Here is an 18,014-nt window from a genome sequence, read left to right as displayed (position 1 = left end):
GACATTTGAAGAGCAAACGTAAGTTGTATTGCGTTAAATGTATGGCCTTACAATTGTAATCTCTTTAGTATTAAATATGAGAGTGATTCTAATTAAACATTAAGTACTAAATGTCTCTGTTTAACTGGAATAAGTAACTGATTAATTCTCCAGTGTTATGTGAAAAACAGTGAGATCCCAAGTCAAACATAAAATATTAAAGAAACATGTCAACCTTGTTTGATTAAACATATTAGTTATAAATAGACAAGTAAAACGATCCAATATTTTTCTGTTAAAAGGATTTTTAATAAGTCTTTATAGCAGAGCCTTTCGCGTCCCCAACTTACTGTCTCCTCTTAATAGCAGAAATTATTTTAAGCTCTTTGACTTGATGCTAAGTTTAATGTGTGATGTCATCTTGTGGTTTAATTTGACCATAACATCCTTTATGGAATTGCTTCACATAAAGTAAAAATGATACACAGCTGTCTGCTAAGAGCTGCTTATAAGAGACGGAGACTTGATACACCACACACTAAACAAACCTTTATATATAACCAAGTAAGTATATATCTCAGATTTAAATTGAACTAACCTGATGTATAAGGAGCAGGCAGTACAGATCTATAACATAACATCTCTTATTGGGGTCGATTTATCAAAGGCTTCGCCAGCCTTCACCCCCCTATGACTGCAGGTTCTCACAAGAGAACCTGTAGTACGTATTTATGTAAAATTGCGTTCGTGTGCAATGCTGAATTCTGGCAGCGGAATTCAGCCTGTCAGAGGCGAGCTGGGGAGGACAAGGGCTTGTATGTATGCCCCTGTACGCCGTAGCATGATAAATCGACCCCAAGAATGAAGAGAATTTTTTTCTGCACTTCACAAATCAGATAAAACACTCATTACAAATAAATATTTACTGTTAAACATACAAATAATTTAAATATTCCTAAAGTTAGTGAAATGTATTATCCTTAATATTTTAACGAAAATCACTTTCAGGTCTTTGTAAATAGTTTTGTCCATTCCATGAAGAAAGTAAAGAAAGTAGAAACCTTGCAGAATATTTTTGACTCTCTCTCTCTCTCTCTCTATATATATATATATATATATATATCCACTCAGTTTCCTAACGGTATCCAGACAGTAATGAACAGCAAAGCAAGGACTTCTGGTGTCTTACATTATATTAAATATGGGACTTAATGAAAATGTTATAACTATTGATGAATTTAAATTCCTATATCAAGAGCACAAAAAATAGCGATCATGTATCATCTACCTAAAATCCATAAATCCCTGGATAATCCACCTGGTAGACCCATAGTGTCAGGGATTGATTCTCTTACTGCAAATCTCTCTAGCTATATAGACTATTTTCTTAATCCTCTCGTCTTTGAATTAAGATCCAACTTGAGAGATAGTATACATCAAATACATGAATTAAAGAATGTTAGGTGGAGGGAAGGAATGCATTTAATTACAAGTGATGTTACATCGCTCTACACTATAATTCCGCACGATTTAGGTGTAGAGGCGTGTAAATACTTTTTATACAAGAAAGATACATTTCCCAATAAACAGATATTATTTTTTGAAAAATGCATTAGATATGTTCTAGAACACAATTATTTTTTATTTGAAAAAAACTATTACCATCAAAAATGCGGTACAGCGATGGGGACAAAATTTGCCCCATCATACGCAAATCTATTTATGAGGCTGTTTGAATTTGGAATGATAATAACATCTTTAGAAACCAGCTAATTTTCTACAAACACTTCATTGATGATGTGTTCATGATTTGGGACAGTTCTGTAATTGAAGCAGAAAGATTTATAGAATATCTAAACTCCAATAAGTGTAATATAAAATTGGTTAGTAACATTCAGACTCACAGTATTGAATTTCTTGATCTAAACATCTTTATAGAAAATAATGAAATTCTTACTAAAAACTACAGAAAAGGGGGGCGTGTTCAAACAGCGACTCGGTTTAGTCGCACTTTTCATGAGCTCCGGGAGAGTGGCCTTTAATCCGCTGTATAAAGCTCCACAATTACAGCATTTGACTCCAACTCGACAATAGCAGGGCATCTAAACAATATACAATAAAATTGGAAAAGCTTTGCTGTATTTATGACCCTAGGGCCGGAATTGGACAATTGAGGCCTGTAGCAGTGGTAACCTACACAGGCAGTGCCCCCCCCCCCCCGGTATTCTGGGGTGCTGTACCAGGACTGAATGCATATTTAAGCCTAACCTGATGTCCTCAACTATCTATAGTGTTCACCGCCTTTTCTAAACTACACTTTAGCTTACCGAGTGGAAAAACATGTAGACCGGTATGGTGGCTTCCCTAACAGCTGGCATAGGGGATAAAGGCTCTTTCACTACGCTTGACTCTGTCTTTCTCAGACTGGAGAGGATTTTTCAGCCTTTGATAGACAGAGCACCTTCGGTACATGAACTCCAGCTTCTTATGAGTAGAGTACTGCCTGCCGCAACGGAGGTGCCGAGAATAAATCTACCTGCGACATGGGGGTCCGGCCTGTCCCTGGGGCCCGGAGGGGCCGGGCATAATGAAGTATTGCTGGCTGAGGATCTACCAGAGCCGATCACATACCAGCTGCCAGCAAAAAAGGATAACGGTCCCTTAAAAGGGAGTGCGAACGGGGAAAGCAAGCAAGAGACTTTCTTTTTTTCATCAATAACCGACATGGAGAAAACACTTGCTAGCTACCAGATTAAAACAGCGCTCGCCTCGAAACCGCCCATGGAAAAACAAATAGTCTTTGATAACAACGCTAACATCATTAAGGCTATAAATGGAACATCTCATGATTTACCTCACTTGGGGGTCCGTGATGGAGCGGCACTAAAAGTTTAAAAACTAGACAAGGACTGGGTTCAGAACGGCTGTCCCGGGATTATGGGGAGGGATCCTGGGAGGCCACGGAATCAATGTTACTTAGAACTCTGTCCTACATTTTTGGCTCCTGAAATTGTCAAAAATATTTTGCTTCAAAGTTTGGTATCATGGGCTAAAAATCCCTGAAGGACGGTAATCTTTAGGCATTGTAGAATGTTTAGACAGGCATAAAAAGGTTTCTCATATTGCTTTAATGCCAGATTCTTGCATGTTGAAAACGTTTTGTTTTAATACGGTATATATATACACTAGCAACTAAGGAAATAGGGAGAATGTTTATGCTAACAAGATGTTTTTGTCTGTATAATTATAAATAGTTAGTTAAAACACAGTTAACCACTGTAACAGCAAGGCGAGAATTCTTACTTTAATTAGGCTACAATACATGCCATGTGATCATGAAAACTCCAGAAGCCTCCAATTATATTCTCACAAAATGAAAAACTTTTGGATGGTATATCTATAGTTCAAACATGCTCTGCACACATTGTGCCTTGATGTCTGGCCCCTCCTTGCGCTGTCGGCGGCCGAGACGGCGGGAGGATGGGGTTCAGTTTATCTGGGGTAGATATTGTCTTTACATAATTTATAAGGATATGTTATATATGATGTTGTAGGTGTAACTCTGGATTACTGGACATTTTTACATATTTGGCACTCGTCTATAATGTATTTGCATAGCATGGTATATGTGTGGTCATATTCAACTCTAATTAATCAGTCCTGGTACTTTGCATCTATATACTCATTATGGTTTTATTTGTTATGCTAGCATAACAACCCTCTTTATTTTCTGATGCAAAATTCTATGTTTGTCTGTTATATCTATGTGCACCTAGTTTAATGTAAACCCCTTGTGTTTTTTCATACTGTTATTACTGGACCAAGAGTGTCCAACCTCATCTAAGGGAGAAAATAAATGAGGAATGAATATCTTTATTTACAGGTTTATTAAATATGATGTCAATATTTGCATGATTGTATACTGTATTTGCAATGTAATTGTATACTATATGTAATGTCCTCAATAAAAATTAAAAAAAAACAAACAAACAAACAAAAAAACTACAGAAAAGATGTGGACAGTAATGGTTTACTTCATGCAAAAAGTGGACATTACAAAGTAAATGATTATAAACAGGAAGCTGATGTTTTGAAAAATAAGTTTCTCTCTAAATGTTACAACGAATCAGATCTGCTGAAAACTATGATCTCTGTTGAATCAAATGATAGGGATACACTATTAATAAATAAGAAAGTTGATGGAAATGTGAATAAAAATCTACCTACAGTTAAGTTTGTAACTCAATATGGGGAGGGGGTGGGTAAAGTAAAAGGGGTCCTTAATAAATATTAGCCAGTACTTATGAGTGACCCATTACTTAACAAGGTACTTGACAATAGACCTAATTTTATCTATAAAAAGAATACAAATTTGAAGAATGTATTGGCTCCAAGTAAATTGAGGGACAACAGTACATTAAATAAAAATTCCAATACTCAGAATCATAACTTTTTGAAATTGAACGGAACATATAAATGTAATAAATCATGAAGTCCGATGTGTAAAAGTATTGACCCATGGAGATCAGTAATAGTATAAAAAACAACAGGACAAGAATTTAAGATTAGAAATGTTATTACATGTAAAAGCATCTATGTAGTATATCTGTTACAGTGTGGGTGTGGCCTACAATATGTGGGTCGCACCAAAAGACACCTATCTAAGAGATTTAGTGAACATGTAGCTAATATTAAAAAAACACTTCTAAAACATAGTGTCCCCAAACATTTTTCTGAAACACATAATTGTGATCCGTCTGGTCTCACTATCAAAGGGATAGAAATTGTACCCAAAGATTCTAGGGGAGGAGATCGGTTATTAACCCTTAGAAAGAGGGAGACTTTTGGATACATAAATTAGGGACCCTAAGTCCAAAAGGTTTGAATGTAGATATTGATATCACAGCTTTTATATAGTTAGAGGTATAGTGAATCATCTATTTATATAAGAATATTTTTTTAAAAATTTTAACTATGTATTTTTAAGTGTAGCGTATTTAATTCTTTTAGCATAATTTTTTAAGATATGATGGAAGGTTTTAGATATTGATTAATGTGTATAATTATTTATGTGGTTGTGTTTATATATTTTTATATACATTTTGGTTCTTATATGTATACTCTTAATATCTTAATATTTTAGTATTCATCTTGTAATTATAATGTGTAAGCACTAGAATGTTTATGAATTGCAAAGATAAGTGAATATTAAATATTACAATATATGGGTACTTCCAGATATATTTTAACATTATGGAATATAATAGATTTTTATTAGTATTGAATGTTTTATATAATATATATGTATTTATTGCACTACTGCTTTTTATTTATTTTAACATTGGATCAAATTGATTTTTGTTTATTTTTACAGTTTAGCAGTGTAATATAATGCTATCCCTAGGCATTATTATGAATTATGGACTTGTTATCACCTATATGGACAATAGATGGCAGTATACCTTCATTAGTATAAATCCTAGTTTGTGTTCCACATCCAGTACTCTTGAGAAAGCCGCCAGAGGAGGCAGAGAAACGCGTTGAGGCTTGTGGATGTGTGGACACTGAGTGACGTTTCCAGTAGGAGGTGTGCTGCTAACAGCGTATCAAAGGAGACCGGGTGGTGACGTCACACGCCGGTTTGACTAACAACATTGATCACGGTTTGAACGCAGCAACCCTCCTTGTTATACTGCTACAAGTATTGACTTGTGATATGCTGTTTTAACTTGGGAATCTTGTGAGTAGTTTGAATTGTGTGTATGTAATCAATTGTTTATCGGATCTCACACTATGCTGTGGTTTTATCCTTTGCGCTCTAGATCCTGCTGCTTTTGATACTCTGCTGGCTGTGGAACAAACAGCCTACCCCCTGTGAACTGCATTTCTTAGGCTGCTGGAGTGTGTTTTACGAGACCTCTTAAAGAAATATATACTATTTATCCACATTGGATCATTGACCCTATTGGACTGATTGAAACTTTTTCTACTACTACTATACCAAAGTAAGACTGTTATAGTTTTCAGTGTATATTTACATTACTTATAGTAGATTTATTTATTACTCATTCAAAAAAGAAGATTTTAGTGCTTCTGTGTATTTCTGGTTGTTATATAAAAAAAAGATATATATCAGGCAGGTCCTTTATTTCCAGACTTTCTCACTTATGTGATATTTCCAGAAAACCATCTAAATCACCACATTATTCCCCTGTAAGAATTGACTGGTAACTTAAATGTGCTTGATTTACTGAGTTTGCCCTGAGGCTGATCTCAAAATACCTAAAGATGCAAGCAAGCTCCTTAAAGGGACAGTTTACCCAAAAACTTTCTCTCCTTTAACCTTTTAATGCCGTTCTATTCTGTCATAATTACACTGGGCTTTAGAGCCGTTATGATGGAATAGAACGTCATAGCCAACGGCTGTCCTGAAGCCTTCTGTGCTTCCAGGATTTGATCGCAGTCTGGAGGGCTTTCCTAGGGTTGTAGCCCCCCAGACGCGATCCAATTATTGAAATCTTGCGATCGTGTGCACGATCGCGTTGGTTCAATTTGTCTAAATCGGAACAGTTGTTCCGATGTAGACACTTTAACCCAGTCACGAAAGAGTTAGTGTGTTCCCAATGATCAATTTTACCTTCTGGATTGTATTAAATTGTTTCCAAATAGCTCTTTAGACTATATATTGGCATTTGAAATAGCTGATTTAGACTGTAGTAACCGTACCTATAATGAAAGTTTATATACCTAGGTACAGGCTATTGAGAAACTATAGAAACACAGCCAGCAGAATAAATTACACTCACAGGGGGAGGTGGAAGAGATAAAACTCTAACATTATTACTTTCAATTGCACAGAGGCAGAGATAAGAAAGGGAAGCATTTGAGTGATAAAGAGATCTGATCTATCTGTAAGCCAAGCCTATTTTGATGGGCTGTGGTTTCAAATAGCAAATCCAGAAATTTATTTTGCAAAAAGAAGCACAAAAGAGCAATTACTCATACATTTTATACGCTGCCGCTGGTATAACAAGTCATGGAGAACACATTCAGGGAAAAACCATTTTACAGTAAACTGTCCCTTTAATCACACACTGATGACTGATGTAAACCACTGCACTGGACCCAAAAGTTTTGGAGCCAAAAAAATTGTGTCTTTGTTCCAGAACAACTAAATTGAAAAATAAGGGTCTGCTTAACCATAAGGGACAGTCTTATACAATGAGAATAATGGATCTGCTGGGATCCATTTTTAGAGATGGACTATAATGGCCCATTTCACAAGAGAAAAAGATAACTCAGGCCCAGAGAACTTATTAGTTGGATAAGGCATTTTTTGGCAAGGAAGCACTAACAAAGAATCCGTCACTGAAGAAATCTCTAGACAGAGAAACCTAGAGAACCCCAAACTACTAAAGCTTGAATTGCTTAGGTTGTTTCTCTCTTTAATATGGATATGTAGGGATATATAGGGATATGAACCCCCCCCCCAAAAAAAAAAATGTAAGCAATTTACAGACTGAACAATATTTTTATAAATACTTTTTGTTTTCTATTTTGTCTCATTTCCTTTTAATTTCACCTTGAAATCCAAGACCTTTCACAACCCTCCATAAGACTCATTATACAAGTCTAATCACAGAGGGCTACCTAAGTAGAAGGGCTGAAGACGCGCAAAGGCTGCCAACACATGCACACTGTAAATTTGCCGAAGTCAGACTCATTGCTGATGTCAGTAGCTCTGACAGCAAACGCCCACCTTGCAAAAACTAATAATATTACACCCCTAGCCCTAAAACAATCTTAAATAACATCTTTAGCAAAGATAACATACTTAACTGAGCTACATGAGGTCAGAAATGGAGGCTTGGACAGGAAGATGGACACACAAAGCAGGCAGAGGTGTAAAAAATGTTGCTTGACCACAGACCACACTTCATGATCATTAGAACGAAAGGTGTGTACAGATTATGATGCACATATTCTATAACACATATCTGGTGAAAACATGCCACAAGATTTGGTGAACCATAAACCCAAAACCAAGAATTAGATCTCTGGTTAATGAAAAAAATGTCCCCTAATTTCCCCCTAAAATAAAGTGCACAGTTAATTTCGAAAAAAAAAATAAAAAAAAAATTATATATATATATATACGGTGTATATATATGAACATCATTTTTTTCTTTTTTAAGATAACTGCATGAAGCAGTTATAAGGGGTTACAGTGAGGCGATGTTGGGTGTTAGAAAAAAAAAAACATCACTGAAAAGTGCCTTTAATTAGCAGGCTATAAGGACTGTGTTTTAAACGGTATATTTATATATATACTGTGTGTGTGTATATATATTATACATATATATATATATAGGCTGCAACTAGCGATTATCTTCATAATCGATTAATCGGCTGATTATATTTTTCAATTAATCGACTAATCAGATAAAAAAAATAAAAAATTTCCAGATGTTTAAAATAAAATCCACATACTGAGTGTTACAAATATAAACTTCAGACATAGGGGCCCATTTACTAAACTGCGGATCCAGCTGTTTCCATGCGAAACATCTGCGGATGAGTTGCTTCTTAACTCATCTGTCACCTCTGATGTGACGAATAGCAATCATCCCAATCAGATACGATCGGGATGATTGACACCCCCTGCTAGCTTAGTTTTAGAACGGTTTCAAAAGAGGTAGAACTAGAAAGAGGTAGACTATCACTGTTTATAACATTCTGTTAGTCACTCTTTCAGAAACTTTGCATTCAAATGCAAAAATAACAACATGACCATGTGCTCCTGGCTGAGGCTGGCTTTCTTTTTGCTATTTTGCCTGCTGCAGAGAAGAGGTGCTCAGATGGTGTTGAGGTTCTTGAGATGCATAAGTAGGGTTTTGCCAATTTTACTAAGGTGGGATATTTATTCTTGTTAACTCTCCACCAATGCAAAGGGTTTTCCTCCTTGGCAAGGGGCCTCTTTAAAGTAAGTCTGGAATTCATTCTAACATAAAAATATCTTGAGTATCTATATACACTGGTAAATAACGAGCTATAAGGTTAGGGAAAAAATATCTAGTGCTTCTAAAATACCAGATATATACTTATAGAAGTTGAATTTGGTGCATATTACAATTAAAAATATATATAAAAAAACTAAAAAAGTCAAAAGCGCTAATAACTATATATATCAATAACAGGACAAAGCCTTACACATGTATCTATACAGTACAAATAATCAGCAATAGCAAACAATCAGCTAATAATTGTGCAAACAGATAATAGTCCACATCAATTCAAATAACAACTCCCATCAATCTAGAGCTAAGTGTAAATAACCAGCTCGTCACTATATCATGCAAAGCATAGTCCCAAATCACCTGATTTAATATAAACCATCCAAACGATGATTCCTATTATTTCTGGGTTGCACATAAACCAGGAGTAGTTGTAAACTTAAAAATAAAAAAATTATACTGTCTGGAAAAAGTGAAAAGTAAATGTCTGTAGACATCCTTTAAGCTAAGGGCATAACCATAAAACACAATACCATGTGCTCAGTGGAGAGAAGCAGCTGGTGCTGTGCACAGACCAACTAAATGCAAACCAACTAATCGATTATGAGATTCGTTGACAACTATTTTCATAATCGATTATTATCGATTAGTTGTTGCAGCTCATATATATATATATATATATATATATATATATATATATATATATATATATATATATATATATATATACTGTGTATATATATATATATATATATATATAAAATAAAAAAATAATTTATTTATTTATATATATATATATATATATATATATATATATATATATATATATATATATATATATATATAAAACAAACTATGCAGGAGGGCACTCGCAGGACTTTCCGATGATAAAAACGTTTTCCTTTATTTGCATAAATCAAATCATTTACAAGTCGACGTTTCGGCTAATACAGAGTGTGTGACACACTCCTATCCTGAATGGAGGCATGAGCAGCTGTTCCCGTTACATGCTAAGATTGTCTTGAAGAAGGCTGTCTGTATCAGCCAAAACGTCGACTTGTAAATTATTTGATTTATACAAATAAAGGAAAAAAGTTTTTATTATCAGATAGTCCTGTGAGTGCCCTCCTGCATTCTTTGTTTTATGTGAATATAATTGAGGAGTCAACTGGGCAACTCGTCTAAGAGAGGGGAGTGAGTGCATGTTGTGCATGGAAGATAGATATATTTTTATATATATATATATATATATATATACAGGGCTCAAAATTTCAGGTCCTAAGCTACTAGCCAGGCCAAAAATGTTACTCGCCACTTCTGACCCCGCCCACTGCATACCCAGGCCACGCCCACTAACCCGCCCATTGCATACTTACATCACGCCCACTAATTCAACCCTTCTTTTCATATGTTTAGACAGTGCAGTAACTTTATTTTTATTGTATTTGATAACAACAAATAATTACATACATAGGATAAATCAACAATGAAAAAAAAATAACAGCAACGGCAACTTTGGTTTCTGGGGAAGACAACAGCTGGATGAATAAAGGCAGCTATTAAATTAAGAATTCAAAAAAGAAGTTTATCTGCTCACAATTAAACTTACAAAACTTAGCATGAAGAATCAACAAGATTTAACACAAAACCTGGCATGTCAATTTTGTCACATAAAGTGGAATATCAGACATGTTTCTGAAAACGCAAAGTAGCACTTGCTTAATTGTTAACCTCTTCATTGCCACTGATTAAAATACAGAAATGGCAATGAAGAGGTGTTACTAAAACACATAAACAGGCTTTTCTTTAGAAGATAATTTACAGGAAGGTAAAAACCCCATTTTGTTCTAGTAATATGCGCTCACCATATTCTTTTACACTTGCATTTAACCCCTAGGCTATCAGAGATGACTGCACAGCTGCCAAAAGCTTGTTTTATGGAATGACAACTACAAGGGTGCTGTCTCTTTAAAGGGAACTTAAACACACGGCAGAGTTATAAATCTTAACAAACTCCGGGAGAGAGGGAGGGGGGAGAGAGGGAGGGGGGGAGACAGGCTCAGTGAAAGCAGTGAGCAGTCTGAATTATTTGAATAACTTGCTGTATTATCTGCATATACTTATTCCTGGAGATTTATTCAATAAAATAATTGTTTTATTTTCAGACACCTACATTACATATATAAAACAAATATTTTATTGGATAAATCTCCAGGCATAAGTATATGCCATTGCCACATGTGTTATTCAGACTCACTGTTTTCACTTCGACTGAGCCTCTCTCTCCCCCTCCCCGGCCCGGAGCTTGTTTAGATTTATAACCTGTGACCCTGCTGCAGACAGAAGCAGTGTAGTCAGATCGCTGCCTTATCCTGCCCGTAGTGCTAGTTATTCTTACTTGCCTCCAGCTTCCTGCTCGTCTGCAAGCAACCTCGACCACATGTCCCCACTCTTCTATGCCCCGCAGTGCTGCCTCTAACTGCTGTGTGCGCATGACCTCCATCTGCCTAGCTATATGCTAGACCAGCTCAGGCCAGAACATGTGACATGTGATGTCACTCACTTACCGGCTTTTTCCGTTGTCTTTACACAGCACGATCATCCTGATGTGATCTGTCTGGTCTTAGATCATGAAAGCTCAGCAGAGTTGACCCGACCCCACTAAGTCAAACTCCTCTCCACCGGCACCACCGCACATGTGATTGCGCCCCCCCCCAGTCCGGAATGCAAAGCCAAACTAAAAATATATCTAATAAAATTTATATTACAATTTTTTTTTTTTTGCAGCTTACTGCTTGCCACTGATGTACTTTATAGTAAAGACGCATTCGCACAGCCGCATAACCCCGGGCACTGCAAGCACCCAGCCCTCATGACAGTAAAACCCAGGGACCCTAAACAAGCAGCTGCCCCTGCTCACTAGCATTGCGTCCCCATAGACGTCTGCCTGACTCCCCCCAGCAGTGATCCTGCTGCCCCAGTACCAACCTCTGTCCCAGCCTCTATCCGTGCGCAGCCTATATCAGCCTCTGCAGCTTAGCCTGTAAACCCTACGATCACCGGTCCGGTCCAGACTCCAGTCCACTCGCTCATGACAATTTGAATTGGCCGCGCTCAGCCTTGTATCCAGACCCGACAGTGAAGTGGGCGTGACCCGGCTCGCCCCCAACCCCAATCAACAAACTTGAAGGGTGATGTGAGGGTCGGATGGCAGGGGGTAGGAGAGGTCTGGAGGGACTATTAGACTCAGTGGCGGCTCTCTAATTAGGCGGCTTGCTTCAGAGACTCGCCACAGTGTCTGAGACACAAAGTTAATAAGTTAATGAGCCAGATCTGCAGCGCCACGAACTAAAAGCAAGGATGGAAAAAACTAACTCGCCACTGCATAAATTTCACTCGCCAATTGCGAGTTGGCGAGTGGAATTTTTGAGCCTTGTATATATATATATACACTTCTATACATATATGTTTATGTGTTAATATGTGTATAAACACAAATATATAAGTACATATCCATATATATTTTAAATATGGTGACTTACCCTCTGCGCTGCGCTAGGTTCTGTGGCGTGTCCATCTTTATCAGAACAAGGCACCCATTGGTTCTATGGAAGCACGCTCTCGTGAGCATAAAGCTTTCATACATTGCGAACGCAAGTACGCATTCGCATTGCGCTTTACTTTTGCGTGCGTTGGTATTACTGAATGGAGCTCAAATATTGCACTTGCGAAAGCGCAATTTTTGCGCTCCACACGTAATCTAGTCCTTAGTGGTTTCATAAATTATGATTCAGCACAAGATTATTACATGCAAATAATTAAATTTTAGTTAAAGGGACACTGAACCCAAATTTTTTCTTTTGTAATTCAGAAAGAGCATGCAATTTTAAGCAACTTTCTAATTTACTCCTATTATCAATTTTTCTTCGTTCTCTTGCTATCATTATTTGAAAAAATAAGGCATCTAAGCTTTTTTTTAGTTTCAGTACTCTGGACAGCACTTTTTTATTGGTGGATGAATTTATCCACCAATCAGCAAGGACAACCCAGGTTGTTCACCAAAAATGGGCCGGCATCTAAACTTACATTCTGGCATTTCAAATAAAGATACCAAGAGAATGAAGAATATTTGATAATAGGAGTAAATTAGAAAGTTGCTTAAAATTTAATGCTCAATCTGAATCACGTAAGAAAATTTTTTGGTACAGTGTCCCTTTAAGGAATATATTAAGCAAAGCTCCATCTAGTAAAAGTTTTTCTACTGTACAAGTAACATGTTGTGAACTCAGCTGTAGGTCATATGCATCAATAATCAGAGCTTGTGGCTTCGGTGTCCTAGAGTTGTAGACATGTTTGTATCAGCTCCTGGACACTAAGTAGCCATAAAATGAATGGCCATATTCTCTTTAGGTCCTCTGTGCATTAGGGGAAATTAAACTTAAAATGTTATATCATTGATATGAAAGGTACCACTTACAAAACGAATATGAGTTGTGTGTTCATTACGTAGTGATAGATTACAAGCATGTATTAAAAGCATGTTCTTTACACAGTATAAGTTAATACTGAAATTTACACTAAAATGTCAACTGAAAGGAATATGAAATAGTGCTCCTTTAGTAAAAACAAAATGTTAAAGTTAACATAAAAAGAAACAGATTGTGAAAAAATGTGCTTACTTGCAAAATGAGCACTTAGAAATTCTCAGTGTAGCCACTGCAATCAAGGAGATGACAGAGCAGACATATTTTTAATTTAAAGGGACACTAAACCCTTCATTTTTCTTTCATGATCCAGAAAAAGAATACAATTGTAAACATCCCAATTTACTTCTATGATCTAAATTGCTTCATTCTTTATATATCTTTTGTTGAAGAAATAGTAATGCACATGGGTGAGCCAATCACCCAAGGCATCTATGTGCAGCCACCAATCATCAGCAACTGAACCTATCTAGATATACTTTTCAGCAAAGGATATTAAGAGAATCAAGCAAATGAGTCCACGTATGACGTATGGAATATACAATCCTACCAGGAAGGGCAAAGTTTCCCAAACCTCAAAATGCCTATAAATACCCCTCACCACACCAACAATTCAGTTTAACGAATAGCCAAGTAGTGGGGTGATAAAGAAAGGAGTAAAAAGCATCAAAAAAAGGAATTTGGAAATAATTGTGCTTTATACAAAAAATCATAACCACCATAAAAAGAGTGGGTCTCATGGACTCTTGCCAATATGAAAGAAATGAATTTATCAGGTAAGTTCTTACATAAAATATGTTTTCTTTCATGTAATTAGCAAGAGTCCATGAGCTAGTGACGTATGGGATAGCAATACTCCACGCAAGAGTCACTAGAGAGGGAGGGATAAAAATAATAACAGCCATTTTCCGCTGAACAAAATTAATCCACAACCCAAAATATAAGTTTATTCTCATAAATGAAAAGAAAAAACTTAAACATAATCAGAGGAATCAAACTGAAACAGCTGCCTGAAGAACTTTTCTACCAAAAACTGCTTCCGAGGAAGCAAATACATCAAAACGGTAGAATTTAGTAAATGTATGCAAAGAAGACCAAGTTGCTGCTTTGCAAATCTGATCAACTGAAGCTTCATTCTTGAAAGCCCATGAAGTGGAGACTGATCTAGTAGAATGAGCTGTAATTCTCTGAGGCAGGGCCTGACCCGACTCCAAATAAGCCTGATGAATCAAAAGCTTTAACCAAGATGCCAAGGAAATGGCAGAAGCCTTCTGACCTTTCCTAGAATCAGAAAAGACAACAAATAGACTAGAAGTCTCCCTGAAATCTTTAGTAGCTTCAACATAATATGTCAAAGCTCTTACAACATCCAAAGAATGTAAGGATCTCTCCAAAGAATTCTTAGGATTAGGACACAAAGAAGGAACAACAATTTCACTATTAATATTCTTAGAATTCACAACCTTAGGTAGAAATTTAAATGACTTATCCTGATGGAAAAACAGAAAAGGAGATTCACAAGAAAGAGCAGATAATTCGGAAACTCTTCTAGCAGAAGAGATTGCCAAAAGGAACAACACTTTCCAAGAAAGTAGTTTAATGTCCAAAGAATGCATAGGCTCAAAAGGAGGAGCCTGAAAATGCTTTCAAAACCAAATTAAGACTCCAAGGATGAGAGATTGATTTAATGACAGGCTTGATACGGACCAAAGCCTGTACAAAACAGTGAATATCAGGAAGCTTAGCAATCTTTCTGTGAAATAAAACAGAAAGAGCAGAGATTTGTCCCTTCAAGGAACTTGCAGACAAACCTTTATCCAAACCATCCTGAAGAAACTGTAAAACTCTAGGAATTCTAAAAGAATGCCAGGAGAATTTATGAGAAGAACACTATGAAATATAAGACTTCCAAACTCGAAAATAAATCTTCCTAGAAACAGAATACATAGTATTAATCACTGAGTCAGAGAAACCTCTATAACTAAGCACTAGGCGTTCAATTTCCATACCTTCAAATTTAATGATTTGAGATCCTGATGGAAAAACGGACCTTGAGACAGAAGGTCTGGTATTAAAGGAAGTGGCCAAGGTTGGCAAATGGACATCCGAACAAGATCTGCATACCAAAAGCTGTGAGGCCATGCTGGAGCTACCAGCAACACAAACGATTGCTCCATGATGATCTGGGAAATCACTCTTGGAAGAAGATATTGAGGCGGGAAGATATAAGCAGGTTGGTAACACCAAGGAACTGCTAACGCATCCACCGCCTCCGCCTGAGGATCTTTGGACCTGGACAGGTACCTGGCAAGTCTCTTGTTTAGATGGGAAGCCATCAGATCTGTTTCTGGAAGACCCCACATCTGAATAATCTGAAAAACCACATCTGGATGGAGAGACCACTCCCCCGGATGTAAAGTCTGACGGCTGAGATAATCCGCTTCCAATTGTCTACACCTGGGATATGAACTGCAGAAATTAGACAGGAGCTTGATTCCGCCCAAGAAAGTATCCGAGATACTTCTTTCATAGCATGGGGACTGTGAGTCCCTCCCTGATGATTGACATATGCCACAGTTGTGATATTGTCTGTCTGAAAACAAATGAACGGCTCTCTCTTCAACAGAGGCCAAACCTAAAGAGCCCTGAAAATAGCACGGAGTTCTAAAATATTGATTGTTAACCTTGCCTCTTGAGATTTCCAAACCCCTGTCCCCAGACAGCTCCCTAACCTGAAAGACTTGCATCTGTTGTGATCACAGTCCAGGTTGGACGAACAAAAGAGGCCCCTTGAACTATACAATGGTGATCTAACCACCAAGTTAGAGAAAGTCGAACATTGGGATTTAAGGATATTAATTGTGATATCTTTGTATAATCCTTGCACCATTGAGTCAGCATACAAAGCTGGAGAGGTCTCATATGAAAACGAGCAAAGGGGATCGTGTCTGATGCTGCAGTCATGAGACCTAAAACTTCCATGCACATAGCTACTGAAGGGAATGATTGAGACTAAAGGTTCCGACAAGCTGAAACCAATTTCATTTGTCTCTTGTCTGTTAGAGACATGGACACTGAATCTATCTGGAAACCTAAAAACCCTTGTCTGAGGAATCAAGGAACTTTTTGGTAAATTGATCCTCCAACCCTGTCTTTGAAGAAACAACACTAGTTGATTTGTGTGAGATTCTGCAGAATGTAAAGACTGAGCTAGTACCAAGATATCGTCCAAATAAGGAAACACTGCAATGCCCTGTTCTCTGATTACAGAGAGTAGGGTACCGAGAACCTTTGAAAAGATTCTTGGAGCTGTCGCTAGGCCAAATGGAAGAGCGACAAATTGGTAATGCTTGTCTAGAAAAGAGAATCTCAGAAACTGATAGTGGTCTGGATGAATCGGAATATGAAGATATGCATCCAGTAAGTCAATCGTGGACATATAATGACCTTGCTGAACAAAAGGCAGAATAGTCCTTATTGTCACCATTTTCAAAGTTGGCACTCTTACAAAACGATTTAACATTTTCAGATCCAGAACTGGCCTGAATGAATTTTCTTTCTTTGGGACAATGAATAGATTTGAATAAAACCCCAGACCCTGTTCCTGAAACTGAACTGGTATGATTACCCCTGAAAGCTCCAGGTCTGAAACACACTTCAGAAAAGCCTGAGCCTTTACTAGATTTGCTGGGATGCGTGAGATAAAAAAATCTTCTCACAGGAGGTCTTACTCTGAATCCTATTCGGTACCCTTGAGAGACAATACTCTGAATCCATTGATTTTGGACATAATCTGTACAAATACTTTGGATGAATCTTAATCTGCCCCCTACCAGCTGAGCTGGAATGAGGGCCGCACCTTCATGCAGACTTGGGGGCTGGCTTTGGTTTCTTAAATGGCTTGGATTTATTCCAACTTGAAGAAGGTTTCCAATTGGAACCAGATTCTTTGGGAAAAGGATATTACAGTATCCAAGAATGACGCAATAAACATCAGTATTTTGCACCTCGAAAGCCTAATTTTGCCCGCAAAAGTTTAATGAAAAAAAAACCCAGTCAATTTGAAAAAAAAAAGACTAAACCCCAGGTAAGAAAAATATTTTCCTAAATATGTTTTTTCCCCAAATATGAAACTGAATAGTCTGCAAAAGGAAATATACATAAACCTGACTCATGGCAAATTTAAGTACAATACAATATATTTAGAACGTTATATTAATACATAAAGTGCCAAACCATAGCTGAGAGTGTATTGTAGTAATGAAAACATACTTACCGAAAGACACCGATCCACATATAGCCAAACCAGTACTGAAACAGTTATCAGTAGAGGTAATGGAATATGAGAGTATATAGTCGATCTGAAAAAAAGGGGGTAGGAGATGAATATCTACGACCGATAACAGAGAACCTATGAAATAGATTTACTGCGAGGAAAACCATTGCATTCAATAGGTGATACTCCCTTCACATCCCTCTGACATTCACTGTACTCTGAGAGGAATCAGACTTCAAAAGCGCATATCAACATAGAAAA

The 18,014-nt window shown here is 37.0% G+C and overlaps 1 protein-coding gene across 1 annotated transcript in view; it reads right to left on the bottom strand.

The window, feature by feature from the left end:
* CPNE2 (copine 2) overlaps positions 1 to 18,014 on the bottom strand; it is a gene marked incomplete in the record, with an annotated part of 400,103 nt that overhangs the window by 98,860 nt on the left and 283,229 nt on the right.

This window comes from Bombina bombina, chromosome 1 (assembly GCF_027579735.1).
Source record: "Bombina bombina isolate aBomBom1 chromosome 1, aBomBom1.pri, whole genome shotgun sequence".
NCBI lineage: Eukaryota > Metazoa > Chordata > Amphibia > Anura > Bombinatoridae > Bombina > Bombina bombina.
Note: the sequence above shows the minus strand (reverse complement) of the source record. Positions and strands in the feature narration are given on the sequence as shown.